General features: G+C 43.9%; 1 long non-coding RNA gene across 1 annotated transcript; it reads right to left on the reverse strand.

Moving 5' to 3' along the window:
* Positions 1–1831: 1831 nt before the first annotated feature.
* LOC131502808 (uncharacterized) lies at positions 1832–22995 on the reverse strand. Its single transcript, XR_009257198.1, has 3 exons — positions 22728–22995; positions 22102–22208; positions 1832–2100 (listed from the first exon to the last, which is right to left on the reverse strand). It is a non-coding gene; the product is annotated as an uncharacterized LOC131502808 (long non-coding RNA).
* Positions 22996–24387: the final 1392 nt, after the last annotated feature.

A 24387-nucleotide genomic window follows, 5' to 3' on the forward strand; every position in this document is an offset into this window, starting at 1 on the left:
GAGACGGGCGAGAAGGCTGAAGTAGGCAGACAAGCAATGACGCAGCTTAGGATAGGGTGGTGGCAATAGAGACAGACAAAAGGCACGTGGATTAAAGGTCTACTAAAGAGGATGACCCAGCAACTAGGAAGACCCATTCAACTGGATGAAAGACGATGTCATTTAATAAGTTGGGGAAGATTGGAGCAAGGTTTGGGGGGAAGGGTGTTGCATAAAAAGTTCCTTTTTAGGGGCACCTGGGTGGCTCAGTCGGTTAAGCATCCACTCTTGATTTGGGCTCCGGTCATGATCTCCTGGCCGTGAGGTTGAGCCCCGCGCTGGGCTCTGCACTGACCATGTGGAGCCTGCTTGGAATTTCCTCTCTCCCTCTCTCTCTCTGTCCCTCCCCCATGCTCTCTCTCAAAATAAATAAATAAACTTAAAAAAAGAAAAAGTTCCTTTTTAGACATGTTACATTCGTAAAATCTTCAAGGGGAGAAAACAAGCAGACTTCTACAAGAAGTAGTGTAGAACTGTTATCTGTCTCTCCACCGACATGCTACAACATGATATATATAACAACCTGGGTGAATCTCAAAATAACAATCCTAAGTGAAAGATGCCACACAAAAAGAGGTACGTGATTCCATTTATACAAAATTCTAGAAAATCAAAATGAATTTACAGTGACCCAAAGCAGATCAGTGATTGCCTGGGGCTGAGAATAGGGAGTGAGGGGAAGTAAGAATGACAAAGAAGTACAAGGAAACTTTTAACGGTGACTCATATGTTCATTATCACCATTGCAGTAATGGTTTCACCCGTGTAGACAAACGTCAATATTTATCAACTGAACACTTTAAATGCACGCAGTTCACTGTATGTCACATGTATCTCAATAAAGCTGTTAAAAAATCGGTCACATGCCTGGACAAACTGCACTGTCTCTATTTTATTCTCTTTCTGAGAATAAGAATATAAAAACAGGGATACAGTCAAGATCCAGGAATGGATTAGAATCAGAGACTGAAAGGTTGGCAGGACGATCTCCATCTTCTGTCTCTGTATGTTATCCAGGAATCTACTTCATTATTCTCTCTTATTATTTTGGCACTTTATGCTTTCCTGGCTGCATGGTAGGATATGATTGGCCACAAACCCTTAGGTTATATCTCCTCCTATTCAAGAGACCAACCACACTGAAGCTGGGATCTCTAAAACCCAGTTCCATAGTCCATTGGAGTGTCTCTGATTGGCCCCTTTTTTATCAGGTACTGACTTCTGGATCCATGAACTAATCTCTGGCCCACATGGAATCTAGACTAGATGGGAAAAATCTTAGCCTCGCCATTAAGAATATGGGAAAATAGGACCACCTGGCTGGCTCAGTCAGTGGACCATGAGACTCTTGATCTTGGGGTCGTGTGTTCAAGCCCCACATTGGGCATGGAGCTTGCTTAAAATAAATAAGTAAATAAACAAATAAATATGTTTATTTAAAAAAAATTGGGGGAAATCGTGGTCATGACTTTAGTCACGATTGGAGCTGCAGGGAATTCATATAAACACTGTTTGTTGTATCTATCGATATGGATGTTGGAAATAAATTCCCAACATCAGGAATGTGGTTAAATACATTTTAAGAGTATATAACTGAATAATTCAGTCTTTCAAGGTGATATCTGCTTTTATGTATTGAAATGGAAAGAGGTTCATGATAGGTTGCCAAACAGTATGTATGATACCAACACAATATACACATATAGGTACACCCAGAGAAAACTATACAATGAAATAGTACCAGTAATTATCCACTGCTGTGTAGGAATATGGGTGTGATTATGTTCTTTCGTTTGTTTGTACTTTCTGATTTTTCTATACTGAGCATGGAAGAAGAAAACAATGTGGTTTTGCTTTTCTGATAGAAAAGGCTTCAGAGAAAATCTGATGCAAAGTCATGTTTTAGCCACGTCATTTTTAAATAGGACTGTACCCACCAGAGATGGAAAGTAGAACAGTTGGGATGCCTGGCTGGCTCAGTCAGTAGAGCAGGCCACTCTTGATCTGGGGGTTGTGAGTCAGAGCCCCAAGTTGGGTGTAGAGATTACTTTAAAATAATATCTAAAAAACAAAAACAAAATAAAACAGGGCAATCGTAACATATTTACAGAGAGATGGTGGCTAAAACAATGGAAAGAATTAAGAAAACTCAGGGGAACTCAGTCTCACAGAAGTCTTAGGTGCCCGCTGAGACACCAAAAGAACAATGGAAAAGAAAAGAGGCCACCTCCAAGTAAGAAACAAGAACACAGCAGAACCAAAGGAGAATCAGTTGTGCTATAACCATAGAAGTGAGAGTGGAGGGGAACATGGTAACACTCTCCAGGTAGAACTGTCCAGAGCAACTGTTGAAGTTTAAAGCTTCAGATGCCTTTTTAAAGACTTACCACGAGGGGCGCCAGGGTGGTTCAGTCAGTTAAGTGTCTTGACTTCGGCCCAGGTCACGATCTCACAGTTTGTGAGTTCGAGTCCCGCATGGGCTCAACACTGACAGTGCGGAGCCTGCTTGGGATTCTCTGTCTCTGTCTCTGTCTCTCTCTCTCTCTGTCTCTCAAAATAAATAAATAAACCTTGAAGATTTACCATATAACGTAGTGTCCTCTTTCTCAAATGCATATCTAAATATGTCACTTATCAGTTCAAAATTGGCTCCTTCTTTGTGCATTGGACCCACAGAAATCACAAGACCAGTGCTGGAAGGGAACTCAAAGATCATTTTGTCTTCAACCTTGATTTCACTGACAAGAAGAGTGAGGCCCAGAGAACTAAACTGATTTGCCTTGGGTCACACAACCGGTGACTTAAATCGAGTTAAAGTTTTTCAGCTGTCTGTGCCAAAAGGGCATGCAGGTAAATGAAGCCTTGGATATTCTGCTAAACTCAGTTTGTCAGCAGTTTCGAGTTTCCTCGTTTGCCCACCTGTTCCTTCCCTGTAGCTCTGAATGGCCTACTCCGTCCCCCCACCCCTTGCCACCTTCCCCTCTCCTTTCTCCTGAACCTGGTAATCTTAAGGTAAGGGCTTCATTTTGCCAGGTCTCTGTTCCGATCACCATACTAGGAAGCCCTCTTCTTGCCGTCTTAGCAAACAGCTTCTCCTCTGACCAGACTCAGCTCCAGTGTCACCTTCCCTAAGAAGCATTTCCTGTCCGTCCAGGTGGCAACGCACACACACCTTTGGGCAGTGGTGAAGAGCAAAGTTTACTTGGGTTTGAATCCAAGCTCCGCCACTCGCTGTGACCTTGGGCAAATTAGTGAATCTCTTTTTGCCCATTTACAGTATTCAGTAAAATGGGAATACTAGTAATTCCTTATCTACAGGATTCTCCTGAAGGCTGAATAAGTCATTATACATGAATACACTTAGAACAGTGCCTGGTCCTTGGGGTTTCCGGGCGGCTCAGTCAGTTAAACGTCTGTCTCTTGATTTCATCTCAGGTCATGATCCCATGGTCATGGGATCGAGCCCCGTGTCAGGCTCCGTGCTGACAGCACTGAGCCTGCTTGGGATCGTCTCTCTCCTCTCTCTTGGCCCCTCTCTTGTTGTCTCTCTCTCCCTGTCTTTCTCCCTCTCTCAAAATAAATAAATAAACTTAAACAAAAGAGTAGTGCCTGGCCCATAGGAAGTGCTACCTAAGTCTTGGACATCATCATTATCTAGAACCTACTTCTCTTATCAGAGTACCTAAAACACCTTCTGGTATTTTTTACGTGTCTGCCACTTCTTAACTAGACTGTAAGCTTCCTGATGTCAGGAATAAGGGTGATAACGAGGGTTTAACAAATACTCGTGGGATAAATAAATATGTCTAACAAACAAGTAATCCATACTCTAAACAAACTAGGCCCAGAGTAAGACTGTTACAAAAACAAATGCATTGGAGAAAGTAATGTCTGCCCATCCTTGCTTTTTTAAAAAAAAAAAAAAAATTCTTTTTAATGTTTATTTATTTTTGAGAGAGAGAGGGACACACATACAGAGTGGGAGCAGGGGAGAGACAGAGAGAGAGAGAGAGAGACAGAATCCGAAGTAGGCTCCAGGTTCCGAGCTGTCCGCACAGAGCCCGATGTGGGGCTCGAACTTATGAGTTGCGAGACCATGACCTGAGCCGAAGTCAGATGCTTCACCGACTGAGCCACCCAGGCGCCCCTGCACATCCTTGCTTTAAATATCAAACCCAGCAGGTACATTTGAGTCAATGTCAATTTACAAAACTGTTGTACAGTTGTTCAGTCCTGTTAGGGGAATGTAGAAAGCGAGAACGTGCTATTCTACCACAGCCGGCCTTCGAAAGGGCTTCCATTTCCCGTTTTCCATGCTGGCAGGTGAGCCCTCCTGAACACCTTCTAACATGGGCAAGCCTTCCACCTTCCCTGACTCTTCCCTAATTCATCAATGGGATAATAACACTCAGTAAACATGTCACAAATTGTGATGATTCACGAATTAACGTCACTAACGTGCTTGAAGATGAAATGTGGAGCATCGCAAACTATTTTCGCCAGGGTTTGCATCTTTATTCTTGGCAACAGTGAATGTGAACACGGGAACTTTGTCCATAAGGGGGCTTGGCTTCTATTTCTTCGGGTTAACTTTCCGCCGCCGTAACATGGCATTTCCTTCTTACGGACTAGCCTTGCTATTTCAGGGCCAAAATAGGCAGCAAGAACTCCTTGGGAGCAGTGGTCCCACTTTCATAAACCTGACGGTGTTCGGGATCTCCTCTTATGGTTAGGTGGGACCCGAGCAGCATCTGATCCAGTTTCTTCCTCTAATCCCTCACCCCGGACAAAGTCTCCATCGCATCCGCAGATGCCGATCTGTTACAGTAATTGATTCGATTCAAAAGCCAAACATTTACTAACCAGCAGTGAGGACTCCTCATGCTCGCTAACGGTCAGAGCACACCTTAGCCGTGTCTTCTGATTAGCCTCAGCCTTCGCTGACATAGACAAATTAAAGAAGTCTTGGGGCGCCTGGGTGGCTCATTCGGTTAAGCATCCGACCTCAGCTCAGGTCATGATCTCACGGTTCTTGAGTTCAAGCCCTGCATCAAGCTCTGTGCTGACAGCTGGGAGCCTGGAGCCTGCTTGGGATTCTGTGTCTCCCTCTGCCCCTCCCCCACTCATGCTCTCTCTCCCTCTCTCTCTCTCTCTCTCTCAAAAATAAATAAACACTAAAGAAAATTAAGAAGAAGCCTAGAGCAGTGCCAGCCAATAGACACATAATGTGAGCCCCAGATGTTAGCCATAAATGCAATTTTAAATTTTCAAGCAGCCACACTTTTAAAGTGAAAAAAACGGTGACATTAATTTAATAACATATTGCATCTAATGCAATAAAACAAAACGATTTTTTTTTTTTTAGCATGTAATCATTACAAAAAACAATCAACGAGATATTTTCCATTCCTCTTTTTCGGAGCAAGTCTTTGAAGTTTGATGTGTATTTCACACTTAGAACACATCTCAGTTCAGACTGGCCACATTCCAACTGCTAGATAGGCAGGCACACGTGGCTAATGGCTAGAGGTCTAGAGATCTGGTTTACTGACCCAAAGTAAGCTGAAATTACATATATATGTGAAATTCTGTGTATAAAATATACCACCGAATGGTCTCCAGCACTACCGCTTCACACAGTACCCTCTGAGTGCAGGAAATGACACGGAAAAATGTAAGTTTTTGTCGTCTACACATCAGAGGGTCTTCCACATACCGCTTATAAACTACAACGGCATCGTGCAGTAATATGCTACAATAGCAAAGGTTACGTAGAAAACCTACGAACATCGTAAAGGATTTGGATTGCACGCACAAGCCAGCTATTACATTTCCGGCCAATTACCCACTGAGTGTACCGAGTTAAGAACAGAGGACATTTTGTGAATAACAGCCATGCGTTGTCTGAACGTGTGAAGGTTTGGACTCACGGAAGATTTATAAGAAAACCAATGTGTCGAGAGTTCCGGAAGATGGCGGCGTAGGAGGACGCTGGGCTCACCGCGCGTCCTGCCGATCACTTAGATTCCACCTACACCTGCCTAAAGAACCCAGAAAACCGCCAGAGGATTAGCAGAACGGAGTCTCCGGAGCCGAGCGCAGACGAGAGGCCCACGGAAGAGGGTAGGAAGGGCGGGAGGCGGTGCGCGCTCCACGGACCGGCGGGAGGGAGCCGGGGCGGAGGGGCGGCCCGGCGGCCAAGCGGAGCCCCCGAGTCTGGCTGGGAAAAGCGGAGGGGCCGGACGGACTGTGTTCCGACAGCCAGCGCGACTTAGCGTCTGGGAGGTCATAACTGAACAGCTCTGCTCGGAAAGCGGGAAGGTGGGAGGACAAAGGGAGGGAGAGCTGCTGAGCCCCCGGACGGCAGAGCTCAGCTTGTCGGGGAACAAAGGCGCTCGCCAGCGCCATCTCCCCCGCCCATCCCCCAGCCAAAATCCCAAAGGGAACCAGTTCCCGCCAGGGAACTTGCTCGCTCCGCGCAAACACCCAACTCTGTGCTTCTGCGAAGCCAAACCTCCGGCAGCAGATCTGACTCCCTCCCGCTGCCACAGGGCCCCTCCTGAAGTGGATCACCTAAGGAGAAGCGAGCTAAGCCTGCCCCTCCCGCCCCCGTGCACCTTGCCTACCCACCCCAGCTAATACGCCAGATCCCCAGCACCACAAGCCTGGCAGTGTGCAAGTAGCCCAGACGGGCCACGCCACCCCACAGTGAATCCCGCCCCTAGGAGAGGGGAAGAGAAGGCACACACCAGTCTGACTGTGGCCCCAGCGGTGGGCTGGGGGCAGACATCAGGACTGACTGCGGCCCCGCCCACCAACTCCAGTTAGACACCACAGCACGGGGGAAGTGCCCTGCAGGTCTTCACCACTCCAGGGAATATCCAAAATGACCAAACGGAAGAATTCTCCTCAGAAGAATCTCCAGGAAATAACAACAGCTAATGAACTGATCAAGAAGGATTTAAATAATATAACAGAAAGTGAATTTAGAATAATAGTCATAAAATTAATCGCCGGGCTTGAAAACAGTATAGAGGACAGCAGAGAATCTCTTGCCACAGAGATCAAGGGACTAAGGAACAGTCACGAGGAGCTGAAAAGCGCTTTAAACGAAATGCAAAACAAAATGGAAACCACGACGGCTCGGATTGAAGAGGCAGAGGAGAGAATAGGTGAACTAGAAGATAAAGTTATGGAGAAAGAGGAAGCTGAGAGAAAGAGAGATAAAAAAATCCAGGAGTATGAGGGGAAAATTAGAGAACTAAGTGATACACTAAAAAGAAATAATATACGCATAATTGGTATCCCAGAGGAGGAAGAGAGAGGGAAAGGTGCTGAAGGGGTACTTGAAGAAATTATAGCTGAGAACTTCCCTGAACTGGGGAAGGAAAAAGGCATTGAAATCCAAGAGGCACAGAGAACTCCCTTCAGACGTAACTTGAATCGATCTTCTGCACGACATATCATAGTGAAACTGGCAAAATACAAGGATAAAGAGAAAATTCTGAAAGCAGCAAGGGATAAACGTGCCCTCACATATAAAGGGAGACCTATAAGACTCGTGACTGATCTCTCCTTTGAAACTTGGCAGGCCAGAAAGGCTTGGCACGATATCTTCAGTGTGCTAAACAGAAAAAATATGCAGCCGAGAATCCTTTATCCAGCAAGTCTGTCATTTAGAATAGAAGGAGAGATAAAGGTCTTCCCAAACAAACAAAAACTGAAGGAATTTGTCACCACGAAACCAGCCCTACAAGAGATCCTAAGGGGGATCCTGTGAGACAAAGTACCAGAGACATCACTACAAGCATAAAACATACAGACATCACAATGACTCTAAACCCGTATCTTTCTATAATAACACTGAATGTAAATGGATTAAATGCGCCAACCAAAAGACATAGGGTATCAGAATGGATAAAAAAAACAAGACCCATCTATTTGCTGTCTACAAGAGACTCATTTGAGATCTGAGGACACCTTTAGATTGAGAGTGAGGGGATGGAGAACTATTTATCATGCTACTGGAAGCCAAAAGAAAGCTGGAGTAGCCATACTTATATCAGACAAACTAGACTTTAAATTAAAGGCTGTAACAAGAGATGAAGAAGGGCATTATATAATAATTACAGGGTCTATCCATCAGGAAGAGCTAACAATTATAAATGTCTATGCGCCGAATACCGGAGCCCCCAGATATATAAAACAATTACTCATAAACATAAGCAACCTTATTGATAAGAATGTGGTCATTGCGGGGGACTTTAACACCCCACTTACAGAAATGCAGAGATCATCTAGACACACAGTCAATAAAGAAACAAGGGCCCTGAATGATACATTGGATCAGATGGACTTGACAGATATATTTAGAACTCTGCATCCCAAAGCAACAGAATATACTTTCTTCTCGAGTGCACATGGAACATTCTCCAAGATAGATCATATACTGGGTCACAAAACAGCCCTTCATAAGTTTACAAGAATTGAAATTATACCATGCATACTTTCAGACCACAATGCTATGAAGCTTGAAATCAACCACAGGAAAAAGTCTGGAAAACCTCCAAAAGCATGGAGGTTAAAGAACACCCTACTAACGAATGAGTGGGTCAACCAGGCAATTAGAGAAGAAATTAAAAAATATATGGAAACAAACGAAAATGAAAATACAACAATCCAAACGCTTTGGGACGCAGCGAAGGCAGTCCTGAGAGGAAAATACATTGCAATCCAGGCCTATCTCAAGAAACAAGAAAAATCCCAAATACAAAATCTAACAGCACACCTAAAGGAAATAGAAGCAGAACAGCAAAGGCAGCCTAAACCCAGCAGAAGAAGAGAAATAATAAAGATCAGAGCAGAAATAAACAATATAGAATCTAAAAAAACTGTAGAGCAGATCAACGAAACCAAGAGTTGGTTTTGTGAAAAAAAAAAAACAAAATTGACAAACCTCTAGCCAGGCTTCTCAAAAAGAAAAGGGAGATGACCCAAATAGATAAAATCATGAATGAAAATGGAATTATTACAACCAATCCCTCAGAGATACAAACAATTATCAGGGAATACTATGAAAAATTATATGCCAACAAATTGGACAACCTGGAAGAAATGGACAAATTCCTAAACACCCACACTCTTCCAAAACTCAATCAGGAGGAAATAGAAAGCTTGAACAGACCCATAACCAGCGAAGAAATTGAATCGGTTATCAAAAATCTCCCAACAAATAAGAGTCCAGGACCAGATGGCTTCCCAGGGGAGTTCTACCAGATGTTTAAAGCAGAGATAATACCTATCCTTCTCAAGCTATTCCAAGAAATAGAAAGGGAAGGAAAACTTCCAGACTCATTCTATGAAGCCAGTATTACTTTGATTCCTAAACCAGACAGAGACCCAGTAAAAAAAGAGAACTACAGGCCAATATCTCTGATGAATATGGATGCAAAAATTCTCAATAAGATACTAGCAAACCGAATTCAACAGCATATAAAAAGAATTATTCACCATGATCAAGTGGGATTCATTCCTGGGATGCAGGGCTGGTTCAACATTCGCAAATCGATCAACGTGATACATCACATTAACAAAAAAAAAGAGAAGAACCATATGATCCTGTCAATCAATGCAGAAAAGGCCTTTGACAAAATCCAGCACTCTTTCTTAATAAAAACCCTTGAGAAAGTCGGGATAGAAGGAACATACTTAAAGATCATAAAAGCCATTTATGAAAAGCCCACAGCTAACATCATCCTCAACGGGGAAAAACTGAGAGCTTTTTCCCTGAGATCAGGAACACGACAGGGATGCCCACTCTCACCACTGTTGTTTAATATAGTGCTGGAAGTTCTAGCATCAGCAATCAGACAACAAAAGGAAATCAAAGGCATCAAAATTGGCAAAGATGAAGTCAAGCTTTCGCTTTTTGCAGATGACATGATATTATACATGGAAAATCCGACAGACTCCACCAAAAGTCTGCTAGAACTGATACATGAATTCAGCAAAGTTGCAGGATACAAAATCAATGTACAGAAATCAGTTGCATTCTTATACACGAACAATGAAGCAACAGAAAGACAAATAAAGAAACTGATCCCATTCACAATTGCACCAAGAAGCATAAAATACCTAGGAATAAATCTAACCAAAGATGTCAAAGATCTGTATGCTGAAAACTATAGAAAGCTTATGCAGGTAACTGAAGAAGATATAAAGAAATGGAAAGACATTCCCTGCTCATGGATTGGAAGAATAAATATTGTCAAAATGTCAATACTACCCAAAGCTATCTACACATTCAATGCAATCCCAATCAAAATTGCACCAGCATTCTTCTCGAAACTAGAACAAGCAATCCTAAAATTCATATGGAACCACAAAAGGCCCCGAATAGCCAAAGTAATTTTGAAGAAGACCAAAGCAGGAGGCATCACAATCCCAGACTTTAGCCTCTACTACAAAGTTGTCATCATCAAGACAGCATGGTATTGGCATAAAAACAGACACATAGACCAATGAAATAGAATAGAAACCCCAGAACTAGACCCACAAACGTATGGCCAACTCATCTTTGACAAAGCAGGAAAGAACATCCAATGGAAAAAAGACAGTCTCTTTAACAAATGGTGCTGGGAGAACTGGACGGCAACATGCAGAAGGTTGAAACTAGACCACTTTCTCACACCATTCACAAAAATAAACTCAAAATGGATAAAGGACCTGAATGTGAGACAGGAAACCATCAAAACCTTAGAGGAGAAAGCAGGAAAAGACCTCTCTGACCTCAGCCGTAGCAATCTCTTACTCGGCACATCCCCAAAGGCAAGGGAATTAAAAGCAAAAGTGAATTACTGGGACCTTATGAAGATAAAAAGCTTCTGCACAGCAAAGGAAACAACCAACAAAACTAAAAGGCAACCAACGGAATGGGAAAAGATATTTGCAAATGACACATCGGACAAAGGGCTAGTATCCGAAATCTATGAAGAGCTCATCAAACTCCACACCCGAAAAACAAATAACCCAGTGAAGAAATGGGCAGAAAACATGAATAGACACTTCTCTAAAGAAGACATCCGGATGGCCAACAGGCACATGAAAAGATGTTCAACATCGCTCCTTATCAGGGAAATACAAATCAAAACCACACTCAGATACCACCTCACGCCAGTCAGAGTGGCCAAAATGAAGAAATCAGGAGACTATAGATGCTGGAGAGGATGTGGAGAAACGGGAACCCTCTTGCACTGTTGGTGGGAATGCAAATTGGTGCAGCCGCTCTGGAAAGCAGTGTGGAGGTTCCTCAGAAAATTAAAAATAGACCTACCCTATGACCCAGCAATAGCACTGCTAGGAATTTATCCAAGGGATACAGGAGTACTGATGCATAGGGGCACTTGTACCCCAATGTTTATAGAAGCACTCTCAACAATAGCCAAATTATAAGAGCCTAAATGTCCATCAACTGATGAATGGATAAAGAAATTGTGGTTTATATACACAATGGAATACTACGTGGCAATGAGAAAAAATGAAATATGGCCTTTTGTAGCAACGTGGATGGAACTGGAGAGTGTGATGCTAAGTGAAATAAGCCATACAGAGAAAGACAGATACCATATGGTTTCACTCTTATGTGGATCCTGAGAAACGTAACAGAAACCCATGGGGGAGGGGAAGGAAAAAAAAAAAAAAAAGAGGTTAGAGTGGGAGAGAGCCAAAGCATAAGAGACTGTTAAAAACTGAGAACAAACTGAGGGTTGATGGGGGGTGGGAGGGAGAGTAGGGTGGGTGATGGGTATTGAGGAGGGCACCTTTTGGGATGAGCACTGGGTGTTGTATGGAAACCAATTTGACAGTAAATTTCATATATTAAAAAATTAAAAAAAAAAAAAAGAAAACCAATGTGTATTACTCTCGAGTACGTAGAGAAATGCAAATTAGATTGGCAAAGAGTTGGTCGAAGCCCTTGACAGACCTCTATTAATCCGAATTCTTTCCCATACGCTGTTTCCACTAAGCACACCATTCCCCGGTGCTGTCTCCTAGAAAATTTCTGCTATTCTTCAGGTGTCTCTTAATGTTTTGCTCCAGGAGACCTTTCCTCATATTCCAGACTACACCGGGGATTTCTGAACTATGCCCACAGCACACTGTACTCGTCAAATCATATCATCCCGTGAACGCAAACCCTTCTTCGTCTTCTTACTAGAATGTAAGTCCCACGAAGGATGGACCGGTTCTGTTTTGTTTGTTACTGAATCCCAGTGTTTCAAATGAAGCCTGGAATATTGGGAGTGCACAAATAAATACTATGTACTCAATACTATCATCATTGGCTCAAGTCACTACGTAAGTACGCGATGTGAAGGAGTGACCATATGAGCATAGCAATTATACCTAAAAGAGTGCATCCATAGTGTTTATTCTTTTAAGGACTTTAGATTCTCCTGATACAATGTTGTTTATAATACTGATGTTTTTGGCAATGCTTTTATTTTTCCATCAAAAGGGCAAAATCTCAGTTTCAGTCTACGTGGTCTCAGATTCTCCATCAGTCAGTTACACTTTAACGAGGCGATTCCGTATTGTAATTAGATTGTCGTTGAAACTTCATACCAGCCACTTCTAAAGTTTCAGAATGTGACTTATCTACCTACCTGAAGAGTTTTAAGCTATGCATCTCTTTTTGACTCCGGCCCTATGTACTTTAAGCCACCTAAATGCAGAGTTTGGGTATAACTCCCACATTTGTACATTCAAGATAGAGGAAAGCGTGTTTCAGTTACATTTGAATTTTCCTGGTACATTGGGGAATTTTTTTTTTTAGCAACTATTTCCTTACACTACAAAATATGTACAACCAGGAGCTCCTCCTGTAAGTAGCCACACACAACTTGCTCCTCTCACTCGTCACCCCAACCGACACACCAGCCTTCCCTTGCCATTCTTTGGGTTTGACGTCCACTGCTGTTCCCTGATTACAATCACTAACGACGGCTAATATTTGTTGAGTGCTATGGTGCACAGCTAAGGTGCTAGAGCCTTCACAAACAGTATCTCATTCAATCCCCACAAGAATCCCACATGGCAAATGCCATTGGCATCCTCGTTTCAGAGGCACAATCTGAAATACAGGATGTTGGCTCACTTTCCTAAGGATTCACAGTGATTCAGAGGCAGAACTGGGCTTTGATCCTAGGCAGGGCACCTCTGGAGTCTATGTTATAGCATTTCGATTAAATGTGGACATTCTGGTGGCACCCAGGGGAGGGCTCCCGTCTGCCCTGCTCTGGCCTTATCAGTGGAATAGGGGGGGAAAATGATATTTTTACTCATGATACCTGGGTATATAATAAATCATTGTACTGTATGCCTTGAACTTACACATGTCTCAATAAAGCCGGAAAAACCTTTTTTTTTAATGAAACGTTGAATAGATACAGTGACAATGCTAATTAGTTTTTTTCAATTTTGGTTTCTCCATTATTCCTCTTCCTAAACTACATTCTTATGTATTTGGAAATCACTGTGACAGATTTTTCCCAACATAAAAGTTATATACAGGATCTTTATTCCCATATTCTTTGTTACTGACAGCTTCCCCCCCACCACCCCCCCCCCCGGCTCAAACTTCATCTAAAAACTGAGTTATAGGCATGGGAAGTGCAAACTTTTGACTTGGAAAGGACTTTAGATAAGATCCCACCTCTCCAACTTACAGGTAAAGATTCCAAGGTCAAGACTGAGTACGCCAGGCCTTTAGTTACTTCGTTAATATTGTTAGATAATTCCGGGTAATAAGTGTTGGGAAGAAAATAAAACCGAGAAATGGGATAGTGAGTGATCTGAGATGGGAGAAGGGCTACTTCTGAAGGGGTGGGGAGCAAACACTGCTCTAGGGAAGTAAAATTTGTACAGAGACCTGAATGATGAGAGGAAGCCATCCAAGCAAAGATCGGAGGGAAAATCGTTCCAGGGAGGGAATGGCAAGCGAAAAGCCCTGAGGTGGAATGGATTTGATGCACTAAAGGAAGAGAAAAGAGCCAATTAGGGCTGAAGGATAGTACATTATCAGCCAAGAGGTAGGGCATGATGTCATGAAAACAACATCATGTCGGTGTAGAAAAAACAAAATCACTTAGGGCCTGTGGGCTGTGTCAAGAAATTTTAATATTATTTTTTTTAGTGTTTTTATTTATTTATTTTTGAGAGCAAGAGCGAGAGCACACGCAGGCGAGGGGCAGAGAGAGAGAGAGAGAGAGGGAAACAGAGAATCCGAAGCAGGCTCCAAGCTACCAGCCCAGAGCCCGATGCAGGGGTCGAACCCACGAACCGTGAGATCATGACCTGAGCCGAAACCAAGAGTTGGATGCTTAACCGACTGAGCCACCCAGGCACCTCAAAATGTTAATATTATTCTGACTACAGTAAGAAGCCATGGGAAAATTGGGAGCAAGGCAGTGATATGATGTGTCTCAGTATTTTAAATGGTAATAGTAAGTGGTACTAAAACTTTAAATCAGCCTATGACAACAGCTGTAACTTATCATTAGCATTCAGGGGTTTACAGAATTCCCTGGCCATGAGTTGAGTTCATTTACTATCAGTGCTTTAAGAAAACAAGGGACACGTTTAGAAATCGTAACAATTACTTTAATAGCAATGGCCCCACTGCATCACATCTCCCTGTACCCATTACCTTCCTGTAGCCCTCCAACGCATTGACTTTGACCTTGGCCTCCCACATTGACTCAGTGACTTCCCCGGCCAATGTACATGAGCAAACAAGTCACAAGCAGAGGCCTGAAACGCATTTAGGCATTGGGGCTTGCTCTCCCTTGCTGGTGATAGAAGCTAGCAACCATGTGAAGAAGTTCAGGCTAGCCTACAGGAATGTGAGTGGCACTTGGCCCGGTTACGTCCATCATCCCTGCTGATAGCTAGCTAACCAGCACGGGACATGAATAAGCCCAAACTCGGGAAAAAGGCACGCCAACAGCTGGTAACGCAGGGACAAGCCCTCTCAGCTAAGCCCAGCCCAAACTGCCAGCTCACAGCAGAGTGAGCCAATCAAATGTTGTTGTTTTAAGCCATTTAATTTTGGGGTAATTGATGATCATACAGAAATGAGTAACTGAGGCAGCTATATAAATAGAGTCCCATTTTAAAAAGCTCAGAAGTGTATCAAAATGTGTGCACTACCATAACTAAACTACTTTAAGTTATGCTTTGTAAAACCACTCAATCAATTTCAAAGGTGCTTAAGGCAGGGGCGCAGGGGTGGTTCAGTCGGTCAAGCGTCAGACTCTTGATTTCGGCTCAGATCATGATCTCATCGTTTCATGGATTCGAGCCCCATGTCGGGCTCTGTGCTGACAGCGTGGAGCCTGCTTAGGATCTTCTCTCCCTTTCTCTCTGCCCCTCCCCCACTGGCACTGTCTCTGTCTCTCTCAAAATAAATAAACTTTAAAGAAAAAAAGGTGCTTGGGGCTCCTGGGTGGCTCAGTCAGTTAAACATCTGACTTGGGCTCAGGTCATGATCTCACAGTTCCTGAGTTCGAACCCCGTGTAGGGTCTGTGCTGACAGCTCAGAGCCTGGAGCCTGCTTCGGATTCTGTGTCTCCCTCTCTCTCTGCCCCTCCCCAACTCATGCTGTCTTTCTCTCTCTCTCAAAAATAAATAAATATACATTAACAAAAAGAAATTTAGGGGCGCCTGGGTGGTTAAGTGTCTGACTTCGGCTCAGGCCATCATCTCACAGTTTGTGGGTTCAAGCCCCACATCAGGCTCTGTGCTGACGGCTCAGAGCCTGGAGCTTGCTTCAGATCCTGTGTCTCCCTCTCTCTCTGCCCCTCCCCTGCTCGCACTCTGTGTGTCTCTCTCTCAAAATAAATAAACATTAAAAAAAAGTGATATCCAGTGAAAAAGTCTTTCCATTTATGTCCCATTCTACCTACTACCACTCAATTAGGAAAAACATACATGTTTGGATGTAAACGTAGTTAATGGGGCAAGAAAGAGAAGATATAATGGTATTTGTTAAAAGAGAACTCTTTCCGAGGAGCCTGGGTGGCTCAGTCGATTGAGTGTCCTCCTCTTGGTTTTGGCTCAGGTCCTGATCCCAGGATCATGGGATTGAGCCCCGAGTCAGGCTCCTTGCTGAGTGTGGCGTCTGCCTAAGATTCTTTCTCTCTCTCTCTTTGTCTCTCTCTGCTCCTCTCCCTCATTCTCACACACACACACTCTCTCTCTCTAAAATAAAATATTAAGAAAAAGAGAACTCTTGGGGTACCTGGGTGGCTCAGTTGGTTAAGCGTTCAACTTCGGCTCAGGTCATGATCTCACGGTTCGTGGGTTCCAGCCTTGCATCGGGCTCTGTGCTGACAGCTCAGAACCTGGAGCCTGCTTCAGATTGTGCCTCCCTCGTTCTCTGCCCCTCCCCCAGTCGCGTTCTGTCTCTCTCTCTCGAAAATAAATAAATGTTAAAAAGAAAGAAAGAAAGAGGAAAGAAAAAGAAAGAAAGAAAGAAAGAAAGAAAGAAAGAAAGAAAGAAAGAAAGAAAGAAAGAAAGAAAGAAAGAAAAAGAGAACACTTTCTGCACCGGAGGTTTGCCATTCTCTTTACTACCAACTTCTGGTTCGGTTTTATTAACTAACTCAATTGAAGAAGTATTTGTCACGTCTTCTCTACAGTATGATTCTAGGTGCCGGCTATATATGCATGCCATATGAGAACATCAGCAAAATACTTTGGTGAAACCAAAAGCAGGTTTTAATGGATGACCTTAATTGCACCATTAAATAATTTTTATAAACGTAGGATTCTCTACCCTAGAAATTGAAAATTTCCATTGAACATGTTAAAGGAAATTGAATATTTAGAAAACAGCTGGAAAGAGCCAACACGAAGTCAAAGAAAAGAAAAAATGTACGAAACTTGAGAAAACAGCTTTAGGAATGTCTATAGTTCCTAGCTTTCAGCCACCAGGAAGATGTCCAACCAAAACTAAGATTTAAGTGTCTTCAGGGAAAAAGGAGTTTCAACATTTAGCAGCAGCTCCGTTACTAAGAGAGTATCTGACCTAAATTCACAGAAGAACCACTTGTATTTTAAGTTACCTCATGCTACTCCAGTTTTCAGGCTTATAAATATATTGGTGATGTGAGGGACACAAATGCATTTTAAAACAAAGACCACACAGGAATTTTAATATTAACTCGCATTGAGCTAACCAACTAAATAATGTATGCCCCAGGAGAAATCACAGCCCAAAGCAACTACACAACATTAAGCTGCGTAGAAAGCCAGAAGGCAGGCTAGGTCAGCTATGAGGTCACCACTTGCACTCATGGATCCCCCATTCCAGGCATTTGAAAGAAATTTTCGCAACTGGAATCCGTTCAAACAAATATGTCCACCATGCCTCCCGCTATCCTTCAGAGTTTCAACATTTCATTTGCACGTGACTACTTTTCCACACATCGTTGTTAACTATGGTCCAGTTCTGACGTCAAAAGCAAGCAGGTCCTGAAAGTAGCTGTTTTCAAAATGCAGTTAATATATAGTTTCCCAACTCTGTGACTTTTTTTTTTTTTTCTATTATCCTTCTGACAGAACCAGGTGGGAGAAAAGGATAGAGATCCTACGAATGGAATAGTTTCAAAGGAAGCATGACAGAAGCAGGTGATACCCTTCAATGGAGTAAAATTCATGTAATTCATACTAGTAACCGTGTCAGGGTTCCAGAGAAACAGTACCAATAAAATAGAGAGAGGAGGGGGGGGGGCCTGGCTGGCTCCTTCAGTAGAGCATGCAACTCTTGATCTCGGGGTCGTGAGTTCGAGCCCCACGTTGGGCATACAGCTCACTTAAAAATCTTTAAAAAAAAATAAAAAACTGAAAATGAAACATAGAGAAAGAGAAAGAGACAGAGAAAGAGGCGGCAGACTGGGGAGGCAAGGAACAGTTTATGTTTAAGCTCAAGTAAGTCTGCCGGCAGAATTCTTCCTTCCTGGTGGCAAGTCAATCTTTGTCCTATTAAGGCCTTCAACCGATTGGATGAGGCCCACTCACTGTGGAGAGTAATCCACTTTATTCAAAGTCTACTGGCTTAAACGTCGATCTCATCTACGAAACACTTTCACAGCAACATCTAGAGTAATATTTGACCAAATGTCTGCATACCATGGCCTAACCAAATGGACACATAAAATTAACCACCACAGGGGCATCTGCGTGGCTCAGTTGGTTGAGCGCCCGACTCTTGATTTCTGCTCAGGTCGTGGGATCGAGCCTTGTGTTGGGCTCTGTGCTGAGTGTGAAGCCTGCCCGAGATTCTCTCTCTCTCTCCCCCTCTGCCCCTGTCCCCTGCTCACGTGCTTTCTCTCTCTCTAAAATAAAAAATAAATTAGGGGCGCCTGGGTGGCTCAGTCGGTTGAGCGTCCGACTTCAGCTCAGGTCACGATCTCACGGTCCGTGAGTTCGAGCCCCGCGTCGGGGTCTGGGCTGAGGGCCCAGAGCCTGGAGCCCGCTTCCGATTCTGTGTCTCCCTCTCTCTCTGCTCCTCCCCCGTTCATGCTCTGTCTCTGTCTCAAAAATAAATAAACGTTAAAAAAAAAAATAAATTAATTAAAAAATAAATAAATAAAAATAAATAAATTAAATTAACCACCGCAACAGTTAATCTTCCACAAATATTTGAACAATACAGATGCTCCTGAAAAGTGGTACATAAATGGGGTTTTTATAGATAGAGGCCCTATGTGACTTCTCAAACTAAAGTTGCTTTCCACCCGTACCTTGACCCTGCTGGTAGTCCCTAAGGCAATTTTTAAATATTTTTATTTATTTTTGAGAGAGAGAGAAAAGAGAGAGACAGAGAGAGAAGGAGAGAATGAGTGGGGGAAAGGCAGAGAGAGAGAGACAGAGACAGAGAGAGAGAGAGGATCTGAAGCAGGCACTGTGCTGACAGCAGCAAGCCTGATGTGGGGCTCGAACTCACGAACTGTGAGATCATGACCTGAGCCGAGGTTGGATACCTAACGGACTAAGCCACCCAGGCGCCCCCCTGAGGCAATTTAAACACGGGCATACGACTCCATAACCGGTAGGTTCAGTGACCCAAGGCCTGAGCCCTGGAGGATTGATGGTTGAGAGAAGTATCACTCTTCTTAAACTGGCAGACGTGAAGTGAATACAGAGCATACGCACAGCCAGGGAGTTTTCTAAGCCCCGCCGGCTTTGTTCAGTCTAGAAAAGTGGCCTCCCACCTTGGATTCTTGCTCTGCATTCCAGTTCCTCGATGGGAGGCTCAATGCCTGCCCTGAACCTCAACTTACTTGACCGGAACCCAAACACTCCCTTTACCCTAAACTGGGGTTGCTTCAACCTACCAAGAGCAACCATCAGCCTGACGCTAAACATGTTCTTCAAGGCTGCAGTGGGGCACCTGGGGGGCTCAGTCAGTTAAGTGTCCAACTCTTGATTTCAGCTCAGGTCATGATCTCATGTTCTGTGGGGTCCGTGCTGACAGGGCAGAGCCTGCTTGGGATTCTCTGTCTGCCTCTCTTTCTGCCCCTCCCCTGTTCTCTCTCTCTCTCACACACACACACACACACTTTCTCTCTCTCTCTCTCTCTCTCTCTCTCTCTCTCAGAAATAAACCAACATTTTAAAAAAGGCTGAAGTTTACTGCATCCCTTTTAACACTTAATTTGGGTTTTGTACCTAATTCTAATGTGTGTGTGTGTGTGTGTGTGTGTGTGTGTGTGTGTGTGTGGAGGGGGGGTGCGGTCATGGTCTCCCTCACACCAATAAGCAATTCTCCGGACACCAGCTGGGTGTCCTACAATTCAGCTCAATTCTGACACTATCTACCCAGAGACAGCATCAGTCGCCACAAGCTGAGGGTTCGCTCCCACAAGTCCTCCCCCTCAAGGTCAGGTTATCACTTGTGCTTCTGACCGACCAGCTAGAGATTGTAGAGGTCTCATTTCACGGGCATGACTCATTAAATCATTGACCACTGGTGATCGATTCAACCTCCAGGCCCTCTCCCCTCCCTGGAGGTCAAGGGGTGGGGCTGAAAGTTCCAACCCACTAATCATAAGGTTGGTTCACCAGGCAACCAACCCCCATCCTTAGGTGTGATCCCAAAGTCACTTCACTGACACCTTTATTGCTCTCCTCACAGGACATTCCAAGGGTTTTAGGAGCTCCGTGCCAGAAACAGGAAGACCAAATGTATATTTCTTATTAGAAATCACAATATCGGGGTGCCTGGGTGGCTCAGCCCATGAAGTGTCTGACTCTTGATCTCAGCTCAGGTCATGATCTCATGGTTCTTGAGATCGAGCCCCGCACTGACAACTGCAGATCCTGCTTGGGATTCTCTCTCTGCCCCTCCCCTGCTCGCACACATTCTCTCTCTCTCTCAAAATAAATAAACATTAAAAAAAACCACAATATCGCAACACTATTTGGAATGCTTTCTCCCCAGCACACATTCCCTTTCGATTTCCTTATCCTTGGGAGCCAATACATAGACTGTTTAGTTTTCCTATTTTTCTCCTGTCCTTCCTCACTGTTCTGTGGCTTCCCCACTGGCCTGGGCCAGCTTGCATAGGTTATGGCAGTAGATGAAAAGGGCGGGGGGGGGGGGGGGGGAGGAAAAGCGAATGATTCAATAGTAATATTAACAATCACACTTATCCATTACGCAAGGTAAGATTGATGAATATTTTTATAGAACTGAGTACATCCAGATTTGAGCGGGCATTCAGCTTATGAAACTGAATGAAAGAAACCTCATTTAAATTGGAGTCGGGAGGCCAGACAGGGGCGGTCTCCTGTGCTACCACTAGTCAGAAATTACAAGCCCCCATCAAGAAGAGGTACACTGAGGCGCTTGGGTGGCTCAGTCGGTTAAGCATCCGACTTCCGCTCTGGTCATGTTCTCAGGGGTTCGTGAGTTCGAACCCTGCATCGGCTCTCTGCTGTCCACACCGGGCCTGCTTCAGATCCTCAGCCCCTCGCTCTCTCTCCCCATAAAAAAAAAAAAAAAAGAGAGAGAGTGAGAGTGAGAGAGGACTACCTTGCATACACAATAGGAAAAAACCTACTTTACTATTTTCTACTTTCTCCTACTTTCCAGCAGGAGGAAAAGAATTTCTCATCGGCCAGCAACAAGCTCAGCCAATATAATGTTACCACAGGTCACCCAATCAGAAACCATCACCACCCTGAACTCTTGCTTTCCTCCAAAGTAGTTTTGTTCAAAGCAACGCCTCCCAACTTCCTCCTTTTCTCTGTATAGTTCCTGTTCTTCGTCTATGGTTTACCAGAGCTTGCATATCCCGAATTGAAATTCCTCTGCTCTTCCCGAATAAACCCAATTTGCCGGTAAAATAAGTGGCTGTTTTACTCTTAAGTTTGACAAGCCACAGCTTGTAGAACAAAACTCTGAAAAGTGTACATTGTCAACAACAATACAATCATGATATTTCTGCTGATGAGCGTCAGTTATTTTCACCCCATTGCAAAGGGGCTTTCTTTGCGTCGGAATCACATATTCTAAAACGGTGATCTTAAGGGGAAAATGAGCTACAAAAATATTTTTTAGTGAAAAACTAAGAAAAACTGGATATAAAATTATTGTTAAAGTATCTATTCATTATATTCAACTAGATTGTCCCAGAGAGAGCCTAGTTTGTACATCAGGCACCTCCAAAAAATACTTTCTTTTTGGCCGCTGTACGTTTTTAAAAATACCGGATGGCAGTTTTAATATTAACTTAAATTGACACCAGGAATTATTTGGTATTTACTATTCATTCCTTGCCTTTTTTAAAATGTTGACCTCTTTATCTTCTTCAAATGGACTGTGAGCTCCCTAAGGGCAGCAAGCCATATCGAATTTTTATTGCTTAACACTCACCTACTCTCACTCCACCCTCACCCTCCACCACCAATGACTGACTGAGACAGAATTCAGACTTGGGCAGGTGTTGGGAGCCCACTGGCAGGAAACCAGGGTGAAGAGGGAAGTATTCTCACCTGAGGCAATAGGAAACTCTGGGGCCAAAGTGGTTAGCCAAGCCCGAAAGGATGCCAGGCAGCCCACGTCCAAATGCCAAGGAGAAAGTTCGGGAAAAGATCAAGTCCTGCGGGAGTTAGAGATGGAAACAATCAATATCAGAATGCACCGCCAGGAGAGAACCAGGGAGACAAGATCTAGCAAAATCAAATCCGGCTGAATTAGTGGGAAGAGAAGCCATAGCAATTGCCTTGGAAAGGCAGACAGCTCTTGGGGCTGGCTTCGTAGGTCCGCAAGGGAGTGTTGAAAAGAAGGGGAGGTAACTCAGCCCAACATAAAGAGTCAGGATTGGGGTAGATTCATATTTCCTGGGGTGCCTTTCCCATAGTCAACTGTCAGTTAATATTAACTGGGCTAGTCAAGCAATAATTAGTCACACATGATCCTGGTGGTCTGAAAGTTAATGTGGCCCATTAGTGCGCACAAGAATAAAATAGATCAAAGTTTAGAGCACACCCCTAAGTCATGGGACTTGTTTATGATAGTAAAATGAGACCTTCAGAATGAAAGTCTGAGAACAGCTATGATGAGGCACATGGAAGGAGGAAGGAAAGGAAAAAGAAGCTTGTAGTTAATGAATACCAACCCGTGGCCAGGTGCCTTTGTGTGTTTGGCTTAATTCGGTCCTTCAGGGGCATAGGAGGTCCTCACGATGTCACAGTTGAGGAAACTGGAGAAAGCTTAAGTACCTTTCCTAAGGTCATGCCGTCAGGACTCAAATGCAAAGCTGTCTGATTCCAGAAGCCAGGCTCTTTTTGAATATTCCACCTGCCACCTCATGAACCACGTTGGGAAAAGGCGCGAGCTGGTCGAAGTAAAAAATCTGACAGAGGGGCAACATGTCGTGAGCAAGGCAAGAGGGTCTCTGAAAGGCAGCAAAAGGTTGTTCCTTGAAAAGATACTGCAATTCAACTCTACTCTTTGTGACTTGGTTTTGTACCTGCGGCAACCAAGCGATGGTCTATGTAGTAATAGCTGCTATTTACTGAAGATCTGCTGCGTATTCATTGCCTGTCCTAGAAGCTTTACATACAGTAAATTCTGTTGTTTGCAAAGCATTTTCACAGCCATTATTTTACCTGGCTGATACAAAAACTCAGATACATTTTTCCAAGTTTATTTACTTACTCTGAGAGAGAGAGAGAGAGAGAGAGAGAAGTAGGGGAGGGGCAGAGAGAGGGAGACAGGATCCCGAGCAGGCTCCACACTGTCAGCATGGAGCCCAATGTGGGGCTCGAACTCCCAAACCATGAGATCATGATCTAAGCCGAAATCTACAGCCAGACGCTTAACCGACTGAGCCACCCAGACGCCCCCAAATACATTTTTAAAAAGCCAAGAAGCCGTGTTTCCAGATACGGGAATATAGGAATATAGGAATATAGGAATAATAACTGTTACAATACTGAAACCTGGACGGCTAGGCTGGAACTGGCTGGCTTTCTCCTGTCTAAAATCAAAATGTGGTGGTGGGGGGGCACCTGGGTGGCTCAGTGGGTCGAGCACCGGACTCTTGATTTCGGCTCAGGTCATGATCCCAGAGTTGTTGGATCGAGCCCCATGTCGGGCTTCATGCTGAGTAGGGAGCCTGCTTGAAATTCCCCCCCCAACCCCCGCTTCTCTCTCTGCCCCTCTCCCCCGCTCACATGTGCACCCTCTTTCTAAAAATAAAATCATAAATAGGGGCGCCTAGGTGGCTTGGTCGGTTAAGCGTCCGACTTCGGCTCAGGTCATGATCTCACGGTCCGTGAGTTCGAGCCCCGCGTCGGGCTCTGTGCTGACAGCTCAGAGCCGGCAGCCTGTTTCGGATTCTGTGTCTCCCTTTCTCTCTGCCCCTCCCCTGTTCATGCTCTGTCTCTCTCTGTCTCAAAAATAAATAAACATTTTTTAAAAATTTTTAAAAAAATAAAATAAAATCATAATAAAATCATAAATAAATAAATAAATAAATAAATAAATAAATAAATAAATAAATAAAGTCAGAATTGGTCCAGGGGCTCAGGCAGGATTGAACTGCAGAGAGCAGTGGGAGAGCTGGTAGCCCCTGACCGTGGAGGAAGAAAAGCAATAAGGCCACGAAACAGGCAGCACTTGATGGCAATTTCATTCAAGAATGCCACAGCGGCAGCAGCCTGCGGTGGACATCCTAACCAAAGGGCATCTTGAGTTTGACACCTTTCAGAACGTGACAAATCACCCCCCACCCAGCAGCAGTCTATGCTGGGCCCCATCACTGCTTGTTGAAT

The sequence above is a fragment of the Neofelis nebulosa genome, chromosome X, assembly GCF_028018385.1.
Source record: "Neofelis nebulosa isolate mNeoNeb1 chromosome X, mNeoNeb1.pri, whole genome shotgun sequence".
Classification (NCBI taxonomy): domain Eukaryota; kingdom Metazoa; phylum Chordata; class Mammalia; order Carnivora; family Felidae; genus Neofelis; species Neofelis nebulosa.